Below are 12,019 nucleotides of genomic sequence, written 5' to 3' on the forward strand. Positions count from 1 at the left end.
CAAACTAAGAGAATGAAGGTGTAGAAACAAGAATTCATAAAGGAAACAAGATGAAAACATAAAATTGGACCTAGATCTAAGATGGAAATACCCTAAGAAACCTAATTCTAGAGAGAAGAGGGAGCTTCTCTCTCTAGAAGCTAAACTACATGTTGCTAAGCTAAAACTAAGTACTCCCCCTTTGCCCAACCTTGAATTTTGCATAAAATAGCATCAGAAATGAGTTAGATTGGGCCCAAAATGCTCCAGAAATCGCTGGCCATGAATTGCTTTCAATAAATCACGTGCAGCAACTAACGCGGATGCCATGTGCGCGTACACATCTTTAAGCGCAAGCAACTGTAGCAAATTTTATATCATTTTGAAGTCCCGAATGTTAGCTTTCCAATGCAACTAGAACTGTTTCATTTGGACCTCTGTAGCTCAAGTTTTGGTCGATTGAGTGTGAAGAGGTCAGGGTTGACAGGTTTTATGGTTCCTTCATTTCTTCATGTGCTCTCCCACTTTGCATGCTTTTCCTTCATTCCTTTAATCCAATCTTTGCCTTCTAAACCTGAAATCACTTAACAAACATATCAAGGCATCGAATGGAATTAAGGTGAATCAAAATCACCAATTTAAGGGCCTAAAAAGCATGTTTTTACACTTAAGCACAAAATCAAGCAGAAATATAAAACCATGCAATTTCATTGAATAAATGTGGGAAAAGTTGATAAAATCCCCCGAAATAAGCACAAGATAAACCACAAAATTGGGGTTTATCAGAGTTATCATAAGCAAAAATGGAAGCGGGAGAAGAACATGCAGCAACCGGTTGACCAAACATTTCAAGGTGGCAACTCGAAAAGTCGCCATACCCCTTTGCTCATCTTTGAGTGCACCGAGGACGGTGCAAACTTTTAAGTGTGGGGAGGTCGTGCGACCACTCGGCATTCATGGGTGACAAATTTTGATCCCAACACTTTTGCATTTCATTTTTAGGTCTTTTAGGATTTTTAGTGCATTTTCGTATTTTGTATGTATATATAACAAGCTTAGTCAAAATAATGAAAGTTTTCAAGAATTTTACCTATAGGGCAACACCATTGATTGAAAAAAAAAATTATTTTTTAAGAACTTGCCTGAATTATACATATATTGTGGAAACATGTTTTGAGCTAAGAACACAAGCATGTGAGATTTGAGCCTAATTTTGTGGTTACATTGAAAAACCCCATTTGTAGGGTTTATCTTGTGTTGATTTTAGGAGATTTTAACACCTTTTACCCATATTTATTCAATGAATTAGCATGATTTTCTGATTGTCTCCTTATTTGTGCTTAGATGTGAAAACATTCTTTTTAGGCCTTTAACTTGATGATTTTAATCTCCCTTTGATTCCACTAGATGCCCTGATGTATTTGTTAGTGATTTCAGATTGAAAAGGGAAGGAATGGATCAAAGGAGTGAAGAGGAAAGCATGCAAAGTGGAGAAATCATGAAAAGCCAAAGAGTTGAACTCGCTCATGGACTCGCGCGCGCACCTGGTGAATTACCCCATGGACGCATACGCGTGCTGTGCGCGTACGCGTCGGTGCTGGTATATGATTTTTTAATGAAAACGTGGCCAGCAAATTCAGAAGGGTTGTAGGGCCCAATCCCAACCAACTTTTGCGCTAAAGATGCTATTTAAAGCCAAGGATTGAAGAGCAAAGGGAATTACATCATTCACACTCATTAGGATTAGTTTAGAGTTAGTTTTAGAGAGAGAAGCTCTCACTTCTCTCTAGGATTAGGATTAGGATTAGGATTAGGTTTAGTTCTTAGATCTAGGTTTTAGTTCATCTTCTTCTACTTCTATCTCTCAATTCTTTGTTATTGCAATCATCAATTCTTCTATTCTTTTGTTGTAATTTCCTTCATGTTGTTCTTGTACTTTGTTGTAGATCTACTATTGTTCCTTCTATTTTCTTTCAATTCAATTCAAGGTAATTCATAATAATTGTGTTTCTTTTGATTGTTGTTGTTAATTCCTTTCAATAATTGTTGTTAGTATTTCATTCTAGTTGTCAAATTACTATGCTTTTCTTTTGTACCTTCCAAGTGTTTGATGAAATGCTTGGTTAGATTTTAGTATAGATTTTGTTCCTCTTGGTCTAGGTAGAGTAATTGGTGACTCTTAAGTTATCTAATTCCTTTGTTGATTGATAATTAGAAGTTGCTAATTGATTTGAATGCCTCTAAAGCTAGTCTTTCCTTTAGGAGTTGATTAGGACTTAAGGAATCAAATTGATTCAACCACTTGACTTTCCTCCATGGTTAGAGGTTAACTAAGTGGTAGCAATGAACAATTTGTGGTCACAATTGAGGAGGATATCTAGGATAGGACTTCTAGTTCTCATATCTTGCCAAGAGCTTTGTTAGTTGTTAGTTTATTTTCTTTGTCATTTATATTTCTTGTCTAAAATCTTAAAAACCTCAAAATAACTCATAACCAATAAACAAGACACTTTATTGCAATTCCTAGGGAGAACAACCCGAGGTTTGAATACTTTGGTTATTAATTTTCGGGGTTTGTTTTAGTGACAAACAAATTTCTGTATGAAAAGATTATTGCTTGGTTTAGAAACTATACTTTACAACGAGATTTCATTAGTGAAATTCTAAACCGTCAAAAATCCAATCATCAAAATGGCGCCGTTGCCGGGGAATTGCAATAGTGTTATGTTATTGGTTATTGTATATATATGAATATTGTGAATAACTTGATTTTTGGATTGTTTGTTAGTTTTTGCTAGCTTTATGATTTTGTTTCAATGTTTCTTATTAGCTTTTATTTCTTATTTTCTCTTTTCACTATGAATTCTCATTTTGGCTATGAGTTTGGTTCTAATTATGTTGTAGGAAATAAGAGCTTCAATGAGGATGTGTATCAAGGATGGGATATCCAAAGATGGGAGGAGCCATATGCATATGATCAATCCTCATGGCAACATCCTCCACCAATGCACTATGAAGAAGAGCCATTCTATTATGCATACCAATCCAATGGCTATGGTGAATCTCCTTGTGATTTTCAAGAACCACCACCATATGCCTATGAGTCATATCCTCAACATGAACCTCAACCACACTCACAAGCCTATTTTCATCAAACACCTCCATATGACCATGATCTTTACCTACCATACCAACCTACTTTTGAACCATATGAGCCATACATGGAATCAAAATTCCAAGATTACTACTCCCAAGAACCACCTCAATATACACCACCACATCTTTACCAAGAAGAACCACCTTCCTATTATGAACCCATTCTCCAAGATAATGAACCCTCTTATCCACTCCAATCCTCAATGGATAAAATCCTTAGCCTTATACTTCAAGGACAAGAAGAAATGCAAAGGGAGACACTAGAATTTATAGCTACCTTAACCAAGGTAATAAGCATATTAGCCTCCCAATGCTTGAGTACTCAAAGAACTCCCATGGTCACATGTGGAGAATTAATTGAATAGCGTAGCATGAAGGAAAGATTAGAAACTCCGGTGGAGAAGGAGGAATGCTATGTGGTATTAGAACAATTGGAGAAGCCTATGATCATTGAAGACAAGGAAGAAGTGGTTGAAGACCTAGGACATGCGGAACCTCCATGGGAACCTCGAGTTAAAGAGAACCTCTCCAAGAAGATTGAATTTGATGTTGAGGAGGAGAGTGCACAACCTCCAAAATAATTTTTGAATGAAGACTTGGAAGGAATGGAGCAAGAATTGAGTTCCCTTGGTGATGAAGATCAAGCATCAAATCTTAGTGGTGAAGAATCTTTTGAATTTGAAGAACCTTCTCCCAATGAATTTGAAAGTGATATGGAGGTAGATTTCTCTCAACCTCCCATTTATGACTTGAGTGATGGAGAAGAGTTAGATGAAGTTGATGAACAAAGGATTGAGAATGAAGAAGTTTATGAAGAGGTGAAGATTGACAAGGAAGCAAACAAGGGAGTAGAGCTTGCAAGGACATTGGAGATACCTCTCCCCAAGCCACCACCATTCATTCTCTCATTCAAGTGGGTAAATTTCTTATACTTAAGCTTTATTATTCCCCTTGAATATGGTTTACTTGAGACGGATGGTCAACTTAGGCATATTTGTGGCTTTAAGAGTAAAAAGGAGATGGTTAGTGGTTGGAAAAATCATTTTAGGTTCACTACGGTTACATGTTCAAAGCTTAATTGCAACGGTTGGTGTATAACTAGATTTCTTGGGTCTAGGATGTTGTTTGGTTGCTTAAATAAGAATTCGAAGGTTATGCCACCCAAATGGAATAATGATGATCAACTTTAAGACAGGTGTCAAAACAAAGTATGGGATCCCGGATCGCACAAGGAAAATCAAACTTGGGAGCCCATGGTGTGTGTAGAACACCATCAAAGCTTGGAGATATTAATTTTGCAGAATGACGCACAATGGAGAACCAAGCATTGGTGGATGTTCAAGGATAGCTTCAGGCACAAGCCACCTTGATGAGGAGTTCCCCATAAGTCCAACTTAAGGATAATAAACAAAAGTATTGGGAATTGGGTACACACTGATGTATTGATCAAATGTAAAACTGGTTCACGAAATTGCAATCACACTTTTGCAACCTCGCACAACTAACCAGCAAGTGCACTGGGTCGTCCAAGTAATACCTTACGTGAGTAAGGGTCGATCCCACGGAGATTGTCGGCTTGAAGCAAGCTATGGTTATCTTGTAAATCTTAGTCAGAATATCAGAAATTATCAGGATTGATTGTGAAAAGCAAAAGAACATGAAATAAGTACTTGTTATGCAGTAATGGAGAATAGGTTGAGGTTTTGGAGATGCTCCATCTTCTGAATCTCTGCTTTCCTACTGTCTTCTTCATCAAACACGCAAGGCTCCTTCCATGGCAAGCTGTATGTAGGGTTTCACCGTTGTCAGTGGCTACCTCCCATCCTCTCAGTGGAAATGTTCAACGCACCCTGTCACGGCACGGCTATCCATCTGTCGGTTCTCGGTCAGGCCGGAATAGAATCCAGTGATTCTTTTGCGTCTGTCACTAACGCCCCGCCTGCTAGGAGTTTGAAGCACGTCACAGTCATTCAATCATTGAATCCTACTCAGAATACCACAGACAAGGTTTAGACCTTCCGGACTTGAATGCCGCCATCAGTTCTAGCTTATACCACGAAGATTCCGGTTAAAGAATCCAAGAGATATCTACTTAATCTAAGGTAGAACGGAGGTGGTTGTCAGGCACACGTTCATAGTTGAGAATATGATGAGTGTCACGGATCATCACATTCATCCGGGTTAAGAACAAGTGATATCTTAGAATGGAAGCAAGCATGATTGAATAAGAAACAGTAGTAATTGCATTAATCCATCAAGACACAGCAGAGCTCCTCACCCCCAACCATGGGGTTTAGAGACTCATGCCGTGGAAGGTACACAAAGAAACGTGTAAAGTGTCATGAGGTACAGATACAATGTCAAAAGATCCTATTAATAGTGAACTAGTAACCTAAGGTTTACAGAAATGAGTAAATGACAGAAAAATCCACTTCCGGGCCCACTTGGTGTGTGCTTGGGCTGAGCATTGAAGCTTTCATGTGTAGAGACCTTTTTCTGGAGTTAAACGCCAGCTTTCATGCCAGTTTGGGCGTTTAACTCCAAGTTTTATGCCAGTTCCAGCGTTAAACGCTGGAAATTCTGAGGCTGATTTGCCACGCCGGTTTGGGCCATCAAATCTCGAGCAAAGTATCGACTATTATACATTGCTGGAAAGCCCAGGATGTCTACTTTCCAATGCCATTGAGAGCGCGCCAATTAGGCTTCTGTAGCTCCAGAAAATCCACTTCGAGTGCAGGGAGGTCAGAATCCAACAGCATCTGCAGTCCTTTTCAGTCTCTGAATCAGATTTTTGCTCAGGACCCTCGATTTCAGCCAGAAAATACCTGAAATCACAGAAAAACACACAAACTCATAGTAAAGTCCAGAAAAGTGAATTTTAACTAAAAACTAATAAAAATATACTAAAAACTAACTAGATCATACTAAAAACATACTAAAAACAATGCCAAAAAGCGTATAAATTATCTTTCTGTTTTTCATTCTGTTTTTGCTTTTTCAATTGATTTTGTGACTTCTCATGATCATCAACCTACAAAAAACATAAAATAACAAAAGAAAATAGATAAAATATAACATTGGGTTGCCTCCCAACAAGCGCTTCTTTAATGTCAGTAGCTTGACAGAGGGCTCTCATGGAGCCTCACAAATGCTCAGAGCAATGTTGGAACCTCCCAACACCAAACTTAGAGTTTGAATGTGGGGGTTCAACACCAAACTTAGAGTTTGGTTGTGGCCTCCCAACACCAAACTTAGAGTTTGACTGTGGGGGCTATGTTTGGCTTTGATTTGAGAGAAGCTCTTCATGCTTCCTCTCCATGGTGACAGAGGGATATCCTTGAGCCTTAAACACAAAGGATTCTTCATTCACTTGAATGATTAGTTCACCTCTATCAACATCAATCACAGCCTTTGCTGTGGCTTGGAAGGGTCTGCCAAGGATGATGGATTCATCCATGCACTTCCCAGTCTCTAGTACTATGAAATCAGCAGGGATGTAATGGTCTTCAATCTTCACCAAAACATCCTCTACAAGTCCATAAGCTTGTTTTCTTGAGTTGTCTGCCATCTCTAGTGAGATTCTTGCAGCTTGTACCTCAAAGATCCCTAGCTTCTCCATTACAGAGAGAGGCATGAGGTTTACACTTGACCCTAAGTCACACAGAGCCTTCTTGAAGGTCATGGTGCCTATGGTGCAAGGTATGGAAAACTTCCCAGGATCTTGTCTCTTTTGAGGTAATTTTTGCCTAGACAAGTCATCCAGTTCTTTGGTGAGCAAAGGAGGTTCATTCTCCCAAGTCTCATTACCAAATAACTTGTCATTTAGCTTCATGATTGCTCCAAGGTATTTAGCAACTTGCTCTTCAGTGACATACTCATCCTCTTCAGAGGAGGAATACTCATCAGAGCTCATGAATGGCAGAAGTAAATCCAATGGAATCTCTATGGTCTCATTTTGAGCCTCAGATTCCCATGGTTCCTCATTGGGGAACTCAGTGGAGGTCAGTGCACGCCCATTGAGGTCTTCCTCAGTGGCGTTCACTTCCTCTCCTTCCTCTCCAAATTCGGCCATGTTGATGGCCTTGCACTCTCCTTTTGGATTTTCTTCTGTGTTGCTTGGAAGAGTACTTGGAGGGAGTTCAGTAACTTTCTTGCTCAACTGTCCCACTTGTGCCTCCAAATTCCTAATGGAGGACCTTGTTTCAGTCATGAAACTTTGAGTGGTTTTGATTAGATCAGAGACCATGGTTGCTAAGTCAGAGGGATTCTGCTTAGAATTCTCTGTCTGTTGCTGAGAAGATGATGGAAAAGGCTTGCCATTGCTAAACCTGTTTCTTCCACCATTATTGTTGTTGAAACCTTATTGAGGTCTCTCTTGATTCTTCCATGAGAAATTTGGGTGATTTTTCCATGAAGAATTATAGGTGTTTCCATAGGGTTCTCCTAGGTAATTCACCTCTTCCATTGAAGGGTTCTCAAGATCATAGGCTTCTTCTTCAGATGAAGCTTCCTTAGTACTGCTTGGTGCATTTTGCATTCCAGACAGACTTTGAGAAATCATATTGACTTGTTGAGTCAATATTTTGTTCTGAGCCAATATGGCATTCAGAGTGTCAATCTCAAGAACTCCTTTCTTCTGACTAGTCCCATTGTTCACAGGATTCCTTTCAGAAGTGTACATGAATTGGTTATTTGCAACCATTTCAATTAGTTCTTGAGCTTCTGTAGGCGTCTTCTTCAGATGAAGAGATCCTCCAGCAGAGCTATCCAAAGACATCTTGGATAGTTCAGAGAGACCATCATAGAAAATACCTATGATGCTCCATTCAGAAAGCATGTCTGAAGGACACTTTCTGATTAATTGTTTGTATCTTTCCCAAGCTTCATAGAGGGATTCTCCATCCTTCTGTCTGAAGGTTTGGACTTCCACTCTAAGCTTACTCAATTTTTGAGGTGGAAAGAACTTCGCCAAGAAGGCATTGACTAGCTTTTCCCATGAGTCCAGGCTTTCTTTAGGTTGTGAGTCCAACCATATCCTAGCTCTGTCTCTTACAGCAAAAGGGAATAGCATAAGTCTGTAGACCTCAGGGTCAACCCCATTAGTCTTGACAGTGTCACAGATTTGCAAGAATTCAGCTAAGAACTGATGAGGATCTTCCAATGGAAGTCCATGGAACTTGCAATTCTGTTGCATTAGAGAAACTAATTGAGGCTTAAGCTCAAAGTTGTTTGCTCCAATGGCAGGGATAGAGATGCTTCTCCCATAGAAGTCGGGAGTAGGTGCAGTAAAGTCACCCAGCACCTTCCTTGCATTGTTTGCATTGTTGTTGTTTTCGGCTGCCATGTCTTCTTCTTTGAAGATTTCTGTTAGGTCCTCTACAGAGAGTTGTGCCTTAGCTTCTCTTAGCTTTCGCTTCAAGGTCCTTTCAGGTTCAGGGTCAGCTTCAACAAGAATGCTTTTGTCCTTGTTCCTGCTCATATGAAAGAGAAGAGAACAAGAAAATGTGGAATCCTCTATGTCACAGTATAGAGATTTCTTGAGGTGTCAGAGGAACAGAAAATTAGAAGGAAGAAGTAGAGAACTCGAACTTAGTGGGATATAGTTCGAATTGTGCATTGAGGAGGAGTGGTACTCCATAAATAGAAGGATGTGAGAAGAGAGGAAGAACTTTCGAAAATTAAATTAAAAAGATTTTAAAAAAAAATTTTGAAAAACTTTTAATTGATTTTTGAAAATCAAGAGTGGGAAAGAAATCAAGTAATTTTTGAAAAAGATTTTGAAAAAAAGATATGATTGAAAACTGTTTTGAAGAAGATGTGATAAAAAGATATGATTGAGAAGTCATGGTTTTAAAAAGATATGATTGAAAAGATATGATTTGAAAAACAATTTAAAAAGATTTGATTTTAAAATTAATGACTTGGCTAACAAGAAAAGATACGATTCAAACATTAAACCTTTCTCAACAGAAAAGGCAACATACTTAAAATGTTCAATCAAATCATTAATTGTTAGCAAGTATCTTTGAAAAAGGAAAGAAATTGATTTTGAAAAAGGTTTGGTTGAAAAGATATGATTTGAAAAAGATTTGATTTTGAAAAACTTTGAAAACTTGAAAAAAATTGATTTTGAAAACAAAATCCTCCCCCTTGTGCCATCCTGGCGTTAAACGCCCAAAATGGTGCACATTCTGGCGTTTAACGCCCAATGCACTGCCTTTTTGGGCGTTAAATTCCCAACCAGGCACCCTGGCTGGCGTTTAAACGCCAGTCTGTCCTTCTTCACTGGGCGTTTTGAACGCCCAGCTTTTTCTGTGTAATTCCTCTGTTGCATGTTCTGAATCTTCAGTTCCCTGTACTATTGACTTGAAAATAGAACCAAGATCAAATAAACAATGCATGCAAGACACCAAACTTAAAATTAGACACTAGACTCAAACAAGAAACATAAAATATTTTTGGTTTTTATGATTTTGAAATTTTTTTTGATTTTTCGAAAATTATATGGAAATAGAAAATAAAGGTTTCAGAATTCTTAATTTGGATTCCAGGAATCATTGCAATGCTAGTCTAAGACTCCGATCCAGGAATTAGACATGGCTTCACAGCCAGCCAAGCTTTCAAAGAAAGCTTCGGTCCAAAACACTAGACATGGCCAATGGCCAGCCAAGCCTTAGCAGATCATTGCTCCAATAGCAAGATTGATAGAGATCAACAAGCTCTTGTGATGATCAGTTGAAACCTCGGCCCAATAAGATTAGACATGGCTTCTCAGCCAGCCAGATTTCAACAGATCATCATGAAACTCTAGAATTCATTCTTAAGAATTCTGAAAAATACCTAATCTAAGCAACAAGATGAACCGTCAGTTGTCCATACACGAAACAATCCCCGGCAACGGCGACAAAAACTTGGTGGGCGAAATCGTGATCACTACAACTTCGCACAACTAACCAGCAAGTGCACTGGATCGTCCAAGTAATAAACCTTACGCGAGTAAGGGTCGATCCCACGGAGATTGTTGGTATGAAGCAAGCTATGGTCACCTTGTAAATCTTAGTCAGGCAGACTCAAATGGGTATAGATGATGAATAAAACATAAAGATAAAGATAGAGATACTTATGTATATCATTGGTGAGAGCTTCAGATAAGCGTATGAAGATGCTTTGTCCCTTCCGTCTCTCTGCTTTCCTACTGTCTTCATCCAATCCTTCTTACTCCTTTCCATGGCAAGCTTATGCAAGGGTTTCACCGTTGTCAGCGGCTACCTCCCATCCTCTCAGTGGAAATGTTCAACGCACCCTGTCACGGCACGGCTAACCAGCTGTCGGTTCTCGATCGGGCCGGAATAGAATCCAGTGATTCTTTTGCGTCTGTCACTAACGCCCCGCCTTCAGGAGTTTGAAGCACGTCACAGTCATTCAATCATTGAATCCTACTCAGAATACCACAGACAAGGTTAGACCTCCCGGATTCTCTTGAATGCCGCCATCAGTTCTTGCCTATACCACAAAGACTCTGATCTCACAGAATGGCTGGCTCGTTTGTCAGGCGAGCACTCAGTTGTCAGTCGATCAACCATGCATCGTGTATCAGGAATCCAAGAGATATTCACTCAATCTAAGGTAGAACGGAGGTGGTTGTCAGTCACACGTTCATAGGTAAGAATGATGATGAGTGTCACGGATCATCACATTCATCAAGTTGAAGAACAGGTGATATCTTGGACAAAGAACAAGCGGAATTGAATAGAAGAACAATAGTAATTGCATTAATACTCGAGGTACAGCAGAGCTCCACACCTTAATCTATGGTGTGTAGAAACTCCACCGTTGAAAATACATAAGAACAAGAGTGATCATTGGTTTCGGCCCCAGAGAGAGAACCAGAAGAACCAAGATCTGATCTAAGAACTAGATGTCCAAAGATGAAAATACAATAGTAAAAGGTCCTACTTATAGGGAACTAGTAGCTTAAGAATTACAAAGATGAGTAAATGACATAAAAATCCACTTCTGGGCCCACTTGGTGTGTGCTTGGGCTGAGCAATGAAGCATTTTTCGTGTAGAGACTCTTCTTGGAGTTAAACGCCAACTTTTATGCCAGTTTGGGCGTTTAACTCCCATTTTGGTGCCAGTTCCGGCGTTTAACGCTGGGAAATCTGAAGGTGACTTTGAACGCCGGTTTGGGCCATCAAATCTTGGGCAAAGTATGGACTATCATATATTGTTGGAAAGCCCAGGATGTCTACTTTCCAACGCCGTTAGAGCGCGCCGATTGGGCTTCTGTAGCTCCAGAAAATCCACTTCGAGTGCAGGGAGGTCAGAATCCAACAGCATCTGCAGTCCTTTTCAGTCTCTGGATCAGATTTTTGCTCAGGTCCCTCAATTTCAGCCAGAAAATACCTGAAATCATAGAAAAACACACAAACTCATAGTAAAGTCCAGAAAAGTGAATTTTAGCTAAAAACTAATAAAAATATACTAAAAACTCAACTCAAACTACTAAAAACATACTAAAAACAATGCCAAAAAGCGTACAAATTATCCGCTCATCAGTTAGTTTCCATTGAATAAAAGCCATGCCCTTTACTTCATTCTTAGTTTAAGCATGAAGACATGCTTGGTTTAAGTGTGGGCAGGTTGATAAACCCTATTTGTAGGGTTTATCTTGTGTTGATTTTAGGAGATTTTAACACCTTTTACCCACATTTATTCAATGAATTAGCATGATTTTGTGATTGTCTCCTTATTTGAGCTTAGATGTGAAAAAATGCTTTTCAGGCCTTTAACTTGATGATTTTAATCTCCCTTTGATTCCACTAGATGCCCTGATGTGTTTGTTAGTGATTTCAGATTGAAAAGGGTAGGAATGGTTCAAAGA

The 12,019-nt window shown here is 39.2% G+C and overlaps 1 non-coding gene across 1 annotated transcript; it reads left to right on the forward strand.

Moving 5' to 3' along the window:
* The first annotated feature begins 7,966 nt into the window (after window positions 1-7,966).
* LOC130978275 (small nucleolar RNA R71) lies at window positions 7,967-8,074 on the forward strand. Its single transcript, XR_009085928.1, has one exon. It is a non-coding gene; the product is annotated as a small nucleolar RNA R71 (small nucleolar RNA).
* The last annotated feature ends 3,945 nt before the right edge of the window (window positions 8,075-12,019 follow it).

Source organism: Arachis stenosperma, chromosome 4, assembly GCF_014773155.1.
Source record: "Arachis stenosperma cultivar V10309 chromosome 4, arast.V10309.gnm1.PFL2, whole genome shotgun sequence".
NCBI lineage: Eukaryota > Viridiplantae > Streptophyta > Magnoliopsida > Fabales > Fabaceae > Arachis > Arachis stenosperma.